General features: G+C 39.8%; 1 protein-coding gene across 1 annotated transcript in view; it reads right to left on the bottom strand.

The window, feature by feature from the left end:
* LOC146563670 (myelin basic protein-like) overlaps nucleotides 1–16,149 on the bottom strand; it is a 56,353-nt gene extending 40,204 nt beyond the window's left edge. Inside the window, exon 1 of the mRNA XM_085290927.1 lies at nucleotides 15,857–16,149. The gene's annotated coding sequence lies outside the window, so the exon portion shown is untranslated. The remainder of the gene's footprint in view (nucleotides 1–15,856) is intronic.
* Nucleotides 16,150–17,244: the final 1,095 nt, after the last annotated feature.

Here is a 17,244-nt window from a genome sequence, read left to right as displayed (position 1 = left end):
TCTGTACTGAGAGGTCAATCAAGCAATTGAAGGGAAAAAAAATGATTGAGCTTTTAAACAATAAAATACAAAACAAAAAACACAAAACAAATCAATACAGCACATTATACAAGCACATTTAAATGCCATGTTTGCTTTTTGCAACGGTCAATCCAGGTTAACTAAATATGAGTTTCCTCTGTGCCTGCACTGGAAAAAAAATATCACCTATTGAAAGGTGTTATTATATTCACTGTCATCAGAAAAGAGAACGTCGATTTAATGCCAGTAGCAGCATCACAGTGGTTTGGCTTTTTATTTAGGAATGAGTGTAGTTAAATTGCAATAAGCTTAGAAAATGACTGGAAACCATAAATAATATAGCTCACAAATCTATACCCAGTGGAGTGAAATGAGCTTTTTCCAATTGGAAAGTGTTTTGTAAACAGCTATTCTGTGAGCTTGAGTAAATTTCACCAAAAATTGCAATGTAAAAAGGGAGAAGGTGAAAAGTAAGTTTGCCCTGTGTAGTATTTGAAATCTTCTTGTGATCAGAACAACTTGTAAATACAACCTAAGCTTTAATAGTGAATGTTGATAAAATCATTTGTGTCTTTAGCGTTTAAATTACAAGCTATTTGCTATAGCAGTATTAGCAAGAACTAGCTAACCTAGCTAGTTCCAACATCAAAACAAAACAGAACTATCTATACACTTTGTATGTTGAAATTTCACTTCAAGTATTCTGTGGGCTGTTAAAAATCCTCCCAATCATGTGGCTAATATAAGCTGAACACTAGAACCACCAGTGTGGTCATTTCGACCTCATCCTGCAACAACAGCAGCAAAGGCAAAAAAAAAAAAAAAAAAAAAAAAAAAAAAAAAAATCTTAAAAGAATTAAGTTAATGTAATTAGTTCAACCATTTTTTTTCTGATTATGAGTAACTGATATATTATTTCATAGGCAAAAATATTATCAAAGGATAGAACATCTAATTTAATATTACAGAAGAATATTACAGAAAAGTAAACAATCCGCTTCCTGTTTACTTGCTAACTGAAACTTAGCTCTAAGCCACAGCCCTTTTATGAAGAGAATTTCATTTGAAATACAAAGTGGTTGTTTAAATAAGTTCTAACCATCCAAATCAGTTTGTAAAAGTTGAAATTAAATTAAATTCATTTCTTGAAGCTATTTTTTTAATAAGCCAAAAAGATAAAGCAGTTAGCCAAATCATGCTAACACAAGAATTCTAAAGTCAGAGCACCACTTTCATTTACCACATTTGTCACGTGGATAACACAAAAATGACAGTTTTAAATATGCCGTTAGAAATCTTTCCTACAACAACTACCGCACAAAAACTTAGAGGGAATGAATATAACATAAATAACATGCTAGTTGCACTAGAACCAATAAAAGACGACGAGGTGAACTGCACTTTCTGTCACACGATGTGCTTCTTACAGTGCACCTCTATGCCATGATAAACACCTATGGACAGTCTCTTTCTGACCATCATTAGCTCCAGCTAGACTTGAATTATAAAGTTTCTGTTTTTACAATGAATAAGCATTCACAACACATTCTTTGCTGAGAGCTATGTTACTTCTTGCCTGTTTAAACAAAACTGAAAGCTTTATTTAGCTAAAAATGACACGATATTTCTTGTAACAGTGAAAAGGAGGGTTTATACGAGTCTTGGACCAACATTGCACACACTTTCATGACTGTCAGAACTTAAGATTCCCTTTTCATAAAGGAAAAGCGGTAGGTTTTGTAACAGAAGTGCTGTTGGAATTGTATTTTCAGGACAATCTTTTCTGGGCTGCTTACTTTATTGGTTTCAAGTAACATAAAAGGCTCTCTTCCTTTACTAAGCAAGCACAGATACTGTAAAGCTGTTTATTATATTAACTGTAGGCCTGTGTGCATGAAAGCAGTATTACCTTTGTGCAGCATTTCAAACCTCTAGGATTGTTCAGTCTCCGTGAGACTTCCTCAAACTGACTTTTACAAGATAGTAACTCACAGAAAAGATGGATTTAAGGAGTCAAGTAAACAACATGGCACATTTTTACCCCCACCCTTACCTGTATAGCATGTTAGTTCATCAAAACGTTCCCACCAAGTTTTCCCACAAAGGGAAGTAAGACGGTATCGTGAAACTTTACCTTATTGTTTTATTATTAATAATAATATTATTATTTATGACCAGAGGGATGTTTGTTTTTTGACCAAGCTGCTGGATATCTGAATTTCCCCTTGGGGATAACTAAAGTATTATCTCACTATCAATCATATCTGCTTGTGGATGAAAGCAGCCACAGAAAACTATAAAAATAAGCTGGAAGAAAAACATAATCCCACTGGTTAAACAAAGTGATATAATTAAAGTGCCAGTGGCTGTGCAATCAGTGTGGCGGAAAAATGTCCGCTGAGGACTCAAATATTTGCTGGATGTGGCGAGGCGTCGCTGGGATTCTCTGCGGCTAAATGTGAGGCCTTACAGCCTGTTCCCCTCTCAGCGTTACACAATCCAAAGCTGAGATCCTGCAAGGACTTGCAAGACAGGACTGTTGCATAATCGAGTGACAGAGGGAGAGGTGGAAGTGTGCATGTGGAAGGGCGTAACACAAGGCTGCAATTACAACTCAGTAGTAGCATTTAACAGTGACTTGCTAACTTGGATTTTGTTTTTGCACACACAGTCCCTGACACAAAGGGATTTGTGTGGAAAAAGCCAAATTTCGAGTGCCCCTTTCTATTTTAACCTACATGAGTTGCTGTGACTGTCAGCACGTACCTGGAAACATTTCCATTTTATCGTTAAATAAGTCATTAAGATGGAAAAGCTCTTATTATAGGATGGCTACCTAAAGCCCACCACCTGATCCATTACCATGCAAAGCGGAAGCCTGTATATAAATAAGCAATTATATCCATCTGAGCTGTCCATTACCTGAGGCCATTTAAAATCATCATCCTGATAAGCCCCTAGTGTTTCTGCATGGATTTGATGTGGATAAGAAATGGGGCTCATTATTTAGAAAAACGCCTGCATACTGACATTTAAATAAAAGCTTCTAGATTTTGCGTCATCTGTTTGCTGCACGTACTGAATTCCGTTCATGACTACAATCCTGTTGAAAATGTAAATTTAAGGGAAAAAAATAGCTTCACTGACAGAACCCTGTTCAGTAACATGACTGAGTACGTAAAGCACACTGAACCCAGTCTATTTCTGCATCCACATATGCAAATTAAAACTCTACAGTGTCAAGACAAAAAAAAAAAAGACTATAGAAACACTGCCAGGATTATTTAAGATGGGATGAGGCAAAGAGGAATATATGTTGTATGATATATGTTTTGCATGCATAAGGGTTTGTATACACTCGCTTTTATGATTATCATATCTGGCCGGCTTACTTCACTGCATCAAGTAACACTAAAGGCCCTCATCCATTTCTCAGTGAGCACAGACTGCAAAGCTATTTCTTTCTTTACTATAGGCCTGTACAGGTGAAAGAGATTAGTTTTCTACATCATAAATCTCCCCCATCAGGGTCTAGTGAATGCTTTATAATGCTGATGAAACAGGATGAATTATGCATTAAAGTAGGGAAACCATAACTGACTACAACAAGACTCAAGAAGAAATTATTGCAAACAACAGTGTGGAGGGACAAAGCTGCATCATATTAGCATGTCCTACAGTTGGAAAAGGTAGTCCTTGTACTGCTCTGTAGCTTTGAAGATCTCTGTGTCCCAGCTTCTGGTTGGAGTGGCCCTCAAGAGCAGAACAAGGATTACAGTTGCCAGCTGCAGCAAAGAAGGTGGAGTTAGGACGAGTTGGAAGACATGGCTAAAAATCCAACTGCTGTCCCAGCCATCCAAGATTTGTGTTTAATGCGCGTGCATAAACCAAAATATAATAATTCTTTCGCCGGCGCCCGAGTGGCTCAAGCTTTTCCAGGAATTCTAAATGCAACAGGTTAACGATTATGATGGATAGCACTGTGAAATCATGGCCATACACCTGAGTTTCAGAAGCCTGTTAGCTAAAAGCAGTGACAACTGTTGAGTTTTACTATTAACCTAGCTTATTTACAGTACCATTTATGGTAAATTGTTTTGCTTCATAGTTGTTTACAGCATTTTTAATAAATGGGGACATAAGGATCAGGAAAAATAACATAGTTAACACAGAAGCAAAACCTGTATGTGTTTTCATTAAACACAATTCAAGACTAACAAACCCCCTGTTCTGATTAGAGAAGTGTTGCTTCTCTAATCAGAGTTGCTAACGTTAGACTGAAAATCAAAAAGTGAATGAGTTTCTAAAAATAAGAATCAGGTAGTTTTGCTGTTCTCAAATTGAAATTAATATCTAACCAAAGGAAGAAATAACCATTTAAAGAAAATACAGCATGCTTAAAATGTGACAAACACGACAAATATGCGTCAGAGTGGGTGAGAGCAACAGCTGAAGAAATAGATTTTTTTCCCTTCTTTATTCAGCCTCTCGGGTAGCTAAAACACCTTCAAGTCATCACGATGGCTTATTGAGCCCACATAAAGCTAGTGCATCCCAGGAGAATATTTCCACAGCTCTTCAAAGTGCTTTAAAAGCAGCAAATTTAAGGAACAACCAAAGGCAAATATTCCAAAAAAGCGACTGGCTGCTGCAGACAGATCTATTGGTATTGACTTTTGGATAAAACTAAAATGACCTCTGGCTTTAAATCTGTGTTAAAAATGCATGACAGCTTTGTGTTAACTACAATAAACCCAACACATTTTTCTCTGTCTTTATTGGACATAAGTAAATTTACACTAGTGCTCTAATACTGTGTCTGCACGCACGTGTGATCCTCTAGCTCCACGACCACACCTCTCTGCTGCTCCCTGCTCTCTTTGATCTGCTCCATCACCTAACTGATTTATAACAGACCCGTGGCTACTAAGACCTCAGAACTCCAGTGCAGAATATGACACACAGGGAGAAATTAGGGCTGAACGATTATGGAAAATAATCTAATTGCGATTTTTTGCCCCAATATTGCGATTGCGATGCGATATGCGATTATTTTTTAAGGTCTTTGTCTTCTGTATTATTAAACAAAGACAAGCAATACATCATATAGTATGGCCAATACTATATTACATTAATTTTAAACTGTTCTTTCCTGGAAGACAGACCTCTGTTATGATAACATGAGGTGATGCATGAATTGATGACTGACATTTTTATTTAACTTCTTCAATCACAACAGTATATTTGAACATACACAATAGTTTATTTTTAGCTTACAAACATCTGAGCATAAAGTGCTGACAAGGAACCCTGGTGTAAACATTAAAATGAAAGTCAGTACAATGTGCAGATTGCAGAAATATACATAAACAAAATCAGTGGCTTTACCACACTCAGTTTTTCGACATCTGTGAACTACTAGACAGTAATTCAATTAAAAAATAATATTAAATAAATAAAACTAATAAATAAAAAATACACACATCTTACTGATCTCTGCAGTCAGTAACATTACACATAAAGTGCAAACATAATAGCAATTGTATAAACACACACACAAACACGCCTTTAAAATTTAAAGGCGCTAATCAGAACTAGCCTTCTGAATCAGAAGGCTAGTTCTGATTAGCGTCACCGCTGTCTCGGTGGAGTTTAATAAACTCGGCCGTCTGCTTCTTGCTATCTAAAATATAACCAGACACTGGTGTAAATTCTCGACTGTCTCATACTTCTGTTTAATAAGTTTTCTGTTTGACGTTTAGTCAGCTGTGTGAAAACCAAGGAGGAACCCACCCAGGGGATTAATAAAGTTTTATTTTATCTAATCTAATAACTTTAATCTCAGCCAAACCGATTTACTCACGAACAAACAAAACACTGAAAAAAGCCCAACAATAACATTTTTAGGTTGTCTAAGTGACTTATATATTACGTTTAACCCGAGCAGCGAAACTCCGCGGTGATCTGAAAATGATGTGCCGGGAGTTGTGCCGTTCTCGGCCGCATCAGTAACCCTCGAGCTCCCGGCTAGCTGTCGAGCTGGTGGGTAGCAGACGCCTCTGAAAACGTCGAAGCACTTTTGCAAATATGGGATATCTTGATAAACCGAGCAGATATTTGATGTTTACACAACTACTTTCTCGCCTGAAAATATTTTAAAAGTTTATTTTGTGACCCAGAAAGATTAGTATGAGTAATTTTAAAACTTAGTAGCGGCCGCCATTGTTGGAAACTGGAGTTTGGCTGGGCCGCGCTATGAATTCTGGGATATGGTAGTAATTTGGACAGCCTTCGGCGCGTCACTGTGACGTAATCGGTCTACAAATGCGGCCTCAGGAGGATGCAGCCCATGAATTTGGACATGTCCAGAGTATAATCGCAGCCTTTGCGGTTAGAAAATTGCACTTGATCATGTCGCGATATTATCGCAAATGCGATATATCGTTCAGCCCTAGGAGAAATGTTTTTGCACTTGGATCCAACTAAAGACCTGTTCTTGCCATTTGCTGCAGCTCTCTGCTCTGCCCACCGTACTGTCTGCAAAGCTCTTAATGAAGCAGATTGTGACAATACTCAGCTGGCAAACTGTTAAAACTTCCAAAGAAATGTGTGGTCGAAAAGTCCACTTAGCCAAAAACATGAAAGAGAATGAGCCTGAAAGTGACACAGACAACACTGAGGTGCCAGAAGCTGCACCTTCCTCACCAAAGCCAATCAGAAGACCCATATATAGTATGTTCGTGATGCATATATAAAAGGTAGCAGATCAAAAAGTAAGTAAGGAGGAGCTTTCAGGATAACCGGTCATTAATTTTGCGTTCGGCTTTTGTCTAAGCCAGCTTCTCTTGCTTTGTCAGAGTGAAGTATTCAGCTTTTGAGGTGAACACATCAAGCATCACACTGGCATGCAGTGCTTGCTGTAACATTAATTAACCTAAACAAAACACTTTCATTTACTACCACTGCTGTAACCACAATCTGCACGGTCCCAATACATTCTTTAAGTAACACATTCATTTTGGTCCATGCTGCATTTCTGTAGTTCGTCTCCACCGAATCATTGTGACCAAAGAGACACTACCTCTTTTTTTGTGTGTGTGTGTGTGCACACAATAAAAAAAAAGGAACACAGCTACTCTGCATCTCTGAGCCAGATCCCAGCACGCAGTTCTCACATACTAGCCTATGATTAACAATCACATGAGGCCCGTGTATGATGGACTCATTTAGCTTCCATAACTTGATACGACGTCTGCGTGGCATATCGTCACACAGCAGCAGACTGACAAACCCATGTCTCTAACCGGAGCATGTGTTGCTTGGTTCCATTGTTTCACTTAAAGTTTGCTCTTGTGCGTTCGACATAACAGCTTCTTTTAAGCCTCGGTGACTGCGCCGTGTTTTGCCCTACTGCGAGAGTCAATTACGTAATGAATACGGAGCATGTGCGTATGTGTGTGCATGTGTGCCTTTGGGCGGAAGGCAGTGGAGAGAGGGGATGAGATAAGAGATCTATAGCTCTCCCTATGTATCAGTGGAAAGTACACTATATTCTTGACAATAGCTTTGAGGTCAAAGGTTAAAATCTGTCCCAGAGGGAGGGCAGTGCAATGCCAGAATGGCAATCCTTATAAAGAAACTGGATTGTTTCATCGTCTTCACCTCCTTTCTCTCTTCTTCTCTTTCATATAATACTAAAAAATTTATATTTAAATGGATGTGAGAGTGCCATGCGTTACTGCTCCTAAACAAATGCAAAAAAAAAAAAAAAAAAAAAAAAAAAATCACACCAAATGGAGAAAACGGGGTATATGTGGTCGATCAGGAAAACGAAGGCTGGGATCCGTTCCTCCATGCAGCATTGTCTACTATCTGTCAAACCAATGTAAAAAAAAAAAAAAGAAATAAATTATTCTTTCCAAATCTACTTGTCCTACTTTAAAAGGAGCGCATGCAAACTCATTTTCAACCCCCTTTTTTCTGATTAGCAACCACACAAGAGCAATACTCGACATTTAAAGGGCTCTGAGGCTCGTGCCTTTTTATCCCTGGCCTTTCTATAATCACAAGCACAATAGCAAAAGTAATGGAAATGGACAAAACTATTTAACTTGCAACAATTACCTAGTCTAAAATGTCAATGAATTAGTTACTACCCAGCAATTTTTCCAAAGGACAAAATAACAACATGAGACGATCGTTTAAAACAACCCGTTTAATAAATACAACCCTGGTTTCACATGACATGTGAAATAAGCACAAATAGAGAAGGTAACACTGGATAAGCAGGGAGATGATGAATAGGAAAATCAAACTCACTGGGATTTATGGCTGATCTTGAGCTTCTGGTGCCCCGTGTGTCAGAAAGATGTGCACTGGAACTTGAGCATGTGGAGGGACGTTACGTTCGGCTATGAGGCCGGATTCTACCTACGGCAGCTGGATCGCTGGGTCAAAGTATGGAGAAGATGTGGAAAACGCTATGCTGATTGCTGCACTGATAGGGTAACAGCTTTTGGTGGAGGCAGCGTGGTGATGATGTGGAGCACCATCTCCCTCACTGGAAAAACAAGGCTTATCATCACTGGAGACAATCTCAATGTGGAGAGATATCGAGAGGAGATTCTACAACCAGTGTCAGTCCCATATCACCACAGACTGGGACCGGACTCTGTCCTCCAGGATGACAACGCTCACCCCATGGAGTGAGGTTTTGCAGAGACTACCTCCAGAATTTTGGAGTAGAGAGTAGGGAATGGCCTGCCTACAGTCCTGACCTCAACCTTATCGAACTCTTGTGGGGTCAGCTTTGGTGTGCTGTTTGTGCCAGACTGACCAACACAACCACATTAGCTGACTTGTGACAAATGCTGGTTGAAGAATGTGACGCCATCCCACAGTATTGGGTGACCAAGCTTGTGACTGAAATGGGGAAGAAATGTCATGGTTCTCTACATCTGCTGAGGCCCCCGTTTGTTAATGAATCAGTTCTTAATTTGCCAGTGACTTGTTTCTACAGACTTCAGTCAATCCAATAAACGCCAAACAATATTTGGTAACAGAATAAGCTCTTTGGCAAAAAGATTTTTTTTGTCAAGTTTCACCTCAATCCAAAAATGCATTTTCCTTATAAATGTGGGACTATTTCGGGAGAAATAAACAGGCTTTCCAACAGTATGAGATTTATTGCAAAGTAGCACTGTTAGCACAAATCAAACACAAATTTCCTCACTTTTGTGCTGTTTGGATATTAATGATCGATGCATGTGTAACAATTTTCAAGCAAAGTTTCGTTCAGATTGGCCCAAGTTTTGAGGAGGAGGTAGGGTACAAACTAGAGCAGGGCGATATGGCCAAAAATATTTATCACGATATATATTTGAAAATTTGCGATAACGATATAACTGACGATATAATTGATGCGAGACAAAATACAACTCCACAACATTACTAGCGCAAAAAGACAACCTTCCATTTATTTTCACTTAAACAAGAAGCTGGTTTTTATGTACATTAAAGCTTTATAAAAATGTAACAGTGCAAATGCAAATTCCTTGCTGAAAGTTTAACCAAAAGGCATTTCCAGTAGAAATGGGCTGACATATCCTGAGCATAACCATGTATAATATCCACTGAAGTTAAAAAGAGGTGCTTTGCAACATTAAACTGCAGTGTGCAGTACATATTTTTCGTACCATAAGGTGCACGGGATTATAAGGCACATTAAGCGAAACAAAGCAGTCAGATAAATCAAACTTTATTAAACTCATTCTTCTTGCTTCCTCTACTTCTGTACCATTGATTCATTAATGTTGAATTCTCTGGCAGCTGCTCTATTCCCATGTTGTTGCAGTATATTAATGACTAACCTCGTATTGTGGATGGATTATCTCAGTCCTGACTGAAGTTTGGTCCGTTTACAGCATCCTGCCATGCGATTGCATTTGTCTTTAACTATCAGGAACCTTAATGTTAACTTTTATAAGTGGTAAAGTGTTAGTGTTCGTCCTCCAGCTTCACTGTTTATGTTATGCTAACATAGCTGTGTCGCTAGCGATCACGTAGCACATCATTATATACCAACTAGTCCAACTCTAGTAACCCTACAAACGTCACTGCTGTTTAGTTTCCTGTCTTCATTTATGTTGGAAGTGATAGCAGAGCTGTACGTTTGAATTTTTTCAGAAATCTCTCAGTCAGAACATGCAATATCATGCTTAGGTAACTAGCGAAACTAGCGAGCTAACATCCGCTAGCTTCCTGCTAACTTCTAACTCCGTTAAATGTAATACATTTTGTTTTCATGGATGCCTGGAAGTTAAACTTCATAGTTTCACCTGGTAAAGCAGCAATGCTGATTGTTTTATTAAAGATGAAAGAATTTAGACAGTTTTTAACTCTCAGTGATGCTGCAGTGTTCGTTTGACCTGAAGTTTACGGAGTTTAGGACCCAGATTACTCCCAGATTTAAGAGCATCTTAGTCCGACAAATACGACAAATACGACAATAACGACGGCCGCTTGCATGTTCTGCAAAGCAATGTGCTTTGTCGTGTATCTGACGGACAAACACCAAACCAGTTCCACATCACTGAAGTTGCTCCATTTTTACAAACCAATTCTGGTTCATCTGTTTCACTCAACAATCGGCCATGTGCGTATGAAAACAAAAGCACTGCGCATGCGCGTTTTACTCATATTCTATCGCGATATTTCATTTTCCTATCGTTGCCTAACATTATACCGGTATTACCGTGAACGGTATAATATGGCCCAGCCCTAGTACAAACATACGCTGCAATCATTACCGTAAGAAGAAGACTGCATTTTCTGAGACAGCACTGATTTGCAGAATACATGTCACCTTACTCAAAGACTTAACTTTTTAAAATGGTAAATGGACTGGTATTTGGAGCAGTCACAAGGATTCTACACTACAAGGTGGGGAGAAGTTTGGGGTTCTCTGCCCTTTCCAAGAACTATTCAGTGTGTGGACTGCAGGAGCTGGGGAATGGAACGTCATGCCAGTGTTTTTCATCTGTGGCAGCCTAACACAATAACAACATATTTACCGTCTACATTTTTAAATAGCTATTTTATTGAGGGCACTCAGCACATGCACTGCCTGAATAGCTCCTTTTCATGCTGAATCATTATGAAGGCTACAATATGGAGAAACTGGCACAACTGTACAGGCTGACTATGCAGATAAAGTTAGAGCAGGGTGCCAAAACCCCTTGAAATTAAAATGTGTTTGTGCCTACTAACTTTCTTGGACTATGTCAAACTTGTAGTTTAGACTAACAACTTGGCCAATTAAAAAGGGATTAATTAAGTAATTTAGAAGCAAATAAGCCTGAAATTTTATATTAAGAATCTGAAATTTCAGAATTTGACATTTTTCCTTTTCTCCATATTTGTGATGTCTCTCAATGCTCTTCTGACATCTTTTTCACTGCCCCTCTGGTTCTGCCACAGATCTCTTCCTCCTCTTAAGTGCTTGCTCAAAGAGAAGAATCAGATGAGATCATTAGAGTTCTCTCTCTAAAATCAAAGCATCTTTAGCTTACTATGTAAAGCGCCCTTCGCTTCGGGTTTTGCATGTTTTGCATTGACGCCATTAAAAGCAAAAACAAAACAAGCTGAACGGAATTTAAATGAAAACCCTTCAAGTCGTTTTCCCCTTTCATCAGTATTCCTCTTGAATGAAATGGCAGTTGGCCACGCGCATCTGCCCGAACTACAGCAGTTCCACCACAGAGAGAGGTGATGCTAGCCTGCGGGCTCCAGCTGTCTGCCTAAAACACCAGAGTCACTGCCTTCTTCGCTTCTTGCTCTCCTAACATGAGATAATTGGTCTCAGGGTTGAGTGATTTATTTGGATAAGCTCCCCTTTCTTTGACTAAAATATCAAACTGTGGCACTTTTCATCTTAAACTAGCAAAGATTCTCTGATGTTGTTTCGAAGGAGGGCCATGACAACATAGACTACAAATATACTCTGTATAAATACAGAGCTGCTATTGCATAGAAATGTCTGAGAAGACAGCTGTGGGATCTTCCTGTCTTTAAAAAAAAAAAAAATTGGTATATATAGCTCTATGGGAATACCAGACATCAGTTGGAAAAAAAATACTCCCAGTGGTCCAATACTAAGCACAGCAATTTGCTTTGTTAATTCATGTTTGTTTTGAGATGTTTTGCACAGGAACTTTCCATCACTCCCACAGGGGCCTTACTGACATAACCTGGAGCCTGAACACTAGCTTAGAACTCCACAATGAAGATGTATGACCCAAGCAACTTGCTTGCATTTGCCATCTATAATATGACTAAAGCAGGGATGGGCAATTATTCATTTTCCCCAAGGGGCTATATTTAGGACAAAACTATAACATTTACTCTTACAAAGACATAAAATTAATATTGAGCAGGACTGAGTTCAGCTCACTGTTGCAGCCCTCCACAACTGTCCCAGTTTTTCATTTCATTTCTTTAGAAAATTAATTGCCCATCCTTGGCCCAGAGGGATAACGTTTAAGCAACACTTTCAAGGCTGTGACGCTACTTTCAATGACAACATATGCTGTCAAGAATTTCATAGAGCAACGCTGCCAACACCCCACCTAGGGTAAAACTAACAAAACGAGTGCACTGCTGCGCAGGAGGTGAAGGTAATGTGACTCAACCTGTTTGCCAGAGCAGGCACAGACAGGAAGGGGGAAGTGAGAAACGGGAGGAAGTTTGTGAATCTCTGAGCACGGAAGTTGACAAACCTCAGTGTATCACCTGTAAAACACAGATGTAGCAAGTGGATTCAGTGCACGTGCAGAAATGGGGTCGAAAATGTTGGCTGACAAGGAAAAAATTCTGAATGTTTGCACAACTGATTGCATGATACTCACGGGGGTGGGGGGGGGCTTGCTGGTGCAAGTACAGCATGTTCATAAAGGCAAAGGAATGCCAGCCGGGACATGTGAGCAAACCTTCCTGGTATTTCTTTCTCTTGGCCTAGACAAATGCATTCCTGTGGCCTTCGCAACTCAGGTACTTCCACAGAAAATAGAGTTGGCTCCAGAAACTTTGCGAAGGTTAACCTGGAGCCACTGGTAAAAGCTATGTCTGTGTAGTCAGCGATACTAAAAATATCCACGTTTCAATCTGTACCAGAACTGAAACCGGAGTGTAATTGTGTTATGTTACGATAACTATTAATAACTTTTTTCATCATCTGAAGCAAAATAGAAAAAAGGTGAGGATTAAACCTACATGGGATTTCTATCAAACAAAGCCAGGGGTTATCTTGCACAATGTTCCCTTGCTAGAGGGTCAGCAGTAGGGGTGGGTTCTTATAATCGATTCATCGATTAAAATCGATTCTGGCTTGGATAACGTAAAATCGATTCATTAAAATCCTGAATCGATTTTTTAATATAAATTTATTTTGACCAAAATGCCAGAATCTCTGGTGACATCTCACAAAATTTCAAGAACCACCAAACAGTTAAGACAGTAAATGAGAGCAGGAACACGGATTCTGCACAAAGACTTAAACACACAGCGGGACCCGCGGATCAGAATCAGTTAGATGTCGCTTTTCTCACAGTCGGGGCTGAAAGCCGACAGCTCGCTGACTCTGATCTGTCGGCGGGTCTGCGCTTTGTGTGCACGCCCTTTATGCGCCGATTCTAAAGCTGTTAGTTTGATCTCTCTCCAAACAATATTGACCGAACCAGCAGCAAAAGAAGATCCAAACGCTTCACATAAACATCGTCATGAATTCACTCAGACTTTTACTGTTTTGCTTCCACTGCGATGCACAGCTCTCTCTCTGTACTTCAAGAACAGTTTCCCTTTCTTCATTATTCGCTTGCTTGTTACGCACAAGTCTACTGTTGTTTACAGGCTGTCGGCCGCTGTTTTTTCCCTTTTACATTCTTCCGAAAAGAAAACCTCATTTCTGCTGTTCAATACTGAACAAATTTAAACTTTTTAAAATTATTCAAAATGCAAAACGCTGTGTCTGTAATAAAACCGCTGTAACTTCAGAGGTGATGTTCATATGTTGATTAATGGTTTTCTTTCGTTTTTGATGTACTGCAGAATATTTTTATAAAATCCCAGGCCAGGAAAATCACCTTCATGTTTTTCTGTGTTTTATCCTCAGCTACTTTGACACAAAGGCCTCTGCTGTGATGCTCACACCTGTGATAAAGTCTTGCGTGTGTCAGCTTCCTTTTTATTGATACAAAAATATGTAAATGTACTGATCTGAATTATAATATTTCTGACTGTCAAAATTTCCCAGATTTAAATCGAATCGAATTAAATCGAATCGTGGATCGAATCGATTCGGGGCCTTGTGAATCGGAATTGAATCGATTCTAGAAATCAGTGACGATACCCAGCCCTAGTCAGCAGGCTTTAATAAATCACTGTAGTTCAGGCACAGGCGCCCACTCATGTGTAAGTGCTTTATTTAGAGCTTGAGGAAAGCAGCAATAAGTGAGCATGTCATAACAGCTTTGAGCTTCAATGTCCCTTTTTATATATAACTGGCAAAGAGTAAAAATACACACATAGCTGGAAAGCTTATCGTTGGGTCTTGAGCTGCACAAGCTGCTGCTCCTTCCACTAACAGTGTGTGGATAAAAATTCTATGCTTTCGTCATAGTCACAGAGAGGCTTATGGTTTCTGTCACCAGCCTGTTTCATGAAAAGTGAGGAAAGGAGGTGAGCTTGTTGTAGAATAGCCTTTGCTTGGGATGCAGTGATGTAATACTTCAATTTCCTTCTGCTTTACACGGTTGAGTGTGCTGAAAGGCAGCAGCCTAGTCAAAACACCACCATAATTAAAGCCTAACCCATGATAAACACCTACAAAGAATGTCCAATTTAAAGACTTGTCTAGCATTAAAAACAAACAGTTGTAGCAATGCTGACTGCTGCAACTGTGAAAGGTACACTCAACAGCTTTACGCATGCATTAAGGTGCTCAGTAAATAACATGTAACCAGAGTGATCCACACTGAAGTTTGGGCGCAAATCCTCATTCGAATTCTCGCCATTTAAAGGCGCCGCACTTCGGTGCGTGTGTTCGTGTCGAGGGAAACGTGACATAACGAGTCGATTTAAACCACGGATAAATTCGGAAAACATTTAAGCCATCTACCGAAAGTGATATTAACGCTGTTTAGACTAAATAGTTCCTTTCTCTGCTAGCCCAGTGGACGACTGCTACCAACAACAAAGTGGGGCTTCCGGTGGCAAGCATTAGGAAGCAAATAATAAACCCTTAAATTTACCACATTAAATTCCAGCTTGTCGAGTTAGGTGCACGCCGAATTAAAGGCACTTAAGGGCTGACTGTGAACAAGGCGTTGCTCTCACACGAAACGCTTTGTCATGTTGCGGTTAAGCGAAGAAGAGTCAAATCGCACGGTATGCTAACTGTGTTCGGAGCGCGAGGAGACAGCCGCGGGGATGGATGGACGGGGGAGTTGTTGTAGTAGTGCTGGTGGTGGGGCGACACCACCGAAGCACATGACAAACGCAGTGTCACAGTGTGATGACAGGGATGCTAACACGGCTCTCACTCCGTCGCTGTCTTCTAAAGTTACTCAGGAACTACATTCCGAGCATATTTTCGCTTCAGCTTTTGTTACGCGCCGTAAAGGCGTCGACGTGTGAAACATGTTTACTATCGCTAAACCACACGAGCTGCAGTCCACATAAAATGCAAATAGTGTCGTATGCCACTGTCTTTACACTTGCTTTCTTTTACGTGTATGTGTTTGTTTCCCTGTGAATTTTACAACCTTGACTGTGCACATACCCTTCTCCGGTTAGACTGTGTCAAATGCATCCACAGCTGTGCCTTGTACTGGATGAAACAAAGTGTCAGTCTTCTTTTAGTAGTGGTCACCGGTGGTCGTCAGCAGCATCGAAGATAACGCCTTCTTCCCCCTTTATGGTTCGCAGTTGCTGTAATCACCAAAGTGTCTCCGTTACGAAAAAAGGAAAGAAAACAAAAAAGGGGAAAAAAAGAAAAACGTGTCGGTGCTTCCTGATTTAGGTACAGTGGTAGTGATGATGTTGTTTGTTAAGGGGTGGGGCGGCGTGCAGCTGTAATCCGCCAAGAAATATGGACTAAAAAGCACGCTGGTGCACGTCTGTGCATGATTAGTGACTCGTGGTTCACGGTGGGGAGGGTTAAATAAACGTGATTTTAAAGTGGATCTCACGAGCACAGAAAACAGACGGCTGTAGGATTTGCGCACTCTGAGAGCAAGCTTTACAGCCAGCAGGGTCAACGATTGCACAATACAGACAGGCAGTCAGGTTCATGCCTCGCTCAAAGCCTCCAACAGGTTAATTAACAGGGTTTCCCCCCATCGATCGCTTTGGCGCAATTCTCATATCACAAATGTCGATCTTACCACTGCAAATGCAGTTCTCAAATCAGTAATGCATTGCCTCACCCACGCTAGACATTCTTGTTGTTTTTACACAGCTGTGGTTTCTACACATAATTTACTACTATAGATATTTGTTGCTGTGTTTATGCACTTCTTACTTAAATCTGACAACTCATCAAAAAAGTTTGTACTTTTGTCAGTCACAGCTCTTACTTGCTTTCCTGAATAATTCCCAGCATTGCTGATAGTGTTTTTAATAAAAATTTCAAAGACCAGTGTGGTCTTCTGCTGCTGTAGCCCATCTGCTTCAAGATCAGATGTGTTGTGGCTGTTTCTACCTTGAACCTTTGTAACCAGGGGTTATTTGAGTTACTGTTGCTTTCCCATCAGCTCGAAGTAGTCTGGCCGTTCTCTTCTGACATCAACAAGGTATTTTCACCCGGAGAACTGCTGCTCACTCTCATTTTAGACCATTCTCTGTAAACCCTGGAGATGATTGTGTGGGAAAATCCCAATACATCAACAACATCTGAATTATTCACATCATACAGCAACCGTGCCCAGTTCAGTCGTCTTTCTTAATTAATTGCTCGGTTTGAATTTCAGCAGGCTGTCTTGATCATGTCTACATGCCTAAATGTTTTGAGTTGCTGCTGATGTGAAAGGATGATTCGATATTTGGATTAATGTAATGAGCAGTTGAACAGGCGTACATAATAAAGTGGTTGCTGTATGTATGTAGTGTGACTTTACAGGACTATACAGTAGTTGGTACTTTGTTTAAAGATGGTGTATGTGTTCTTTG

The sequence above is a fragment of the Mchenga conophoros genome, linkage group LG11, assembly GCF_057382185.1.
Source record: "Mchenga conophoros isolate Kocher_MC1m ecotype Shallow Benthic linkage group LG11, M_conophoros_male_GT1.1, whole genome shotgun sequence".
In the NCBI taxonomy this organism is placed as follows: Eukaryota; Metazoa; Chordata; class Actinopteri; order Cichliformes; family Cichlidae; genus Mchenga; species Mchenga conophoros.
This window is presented reverse-complemented; position numbering and strand designations above follow the sequence as displayed.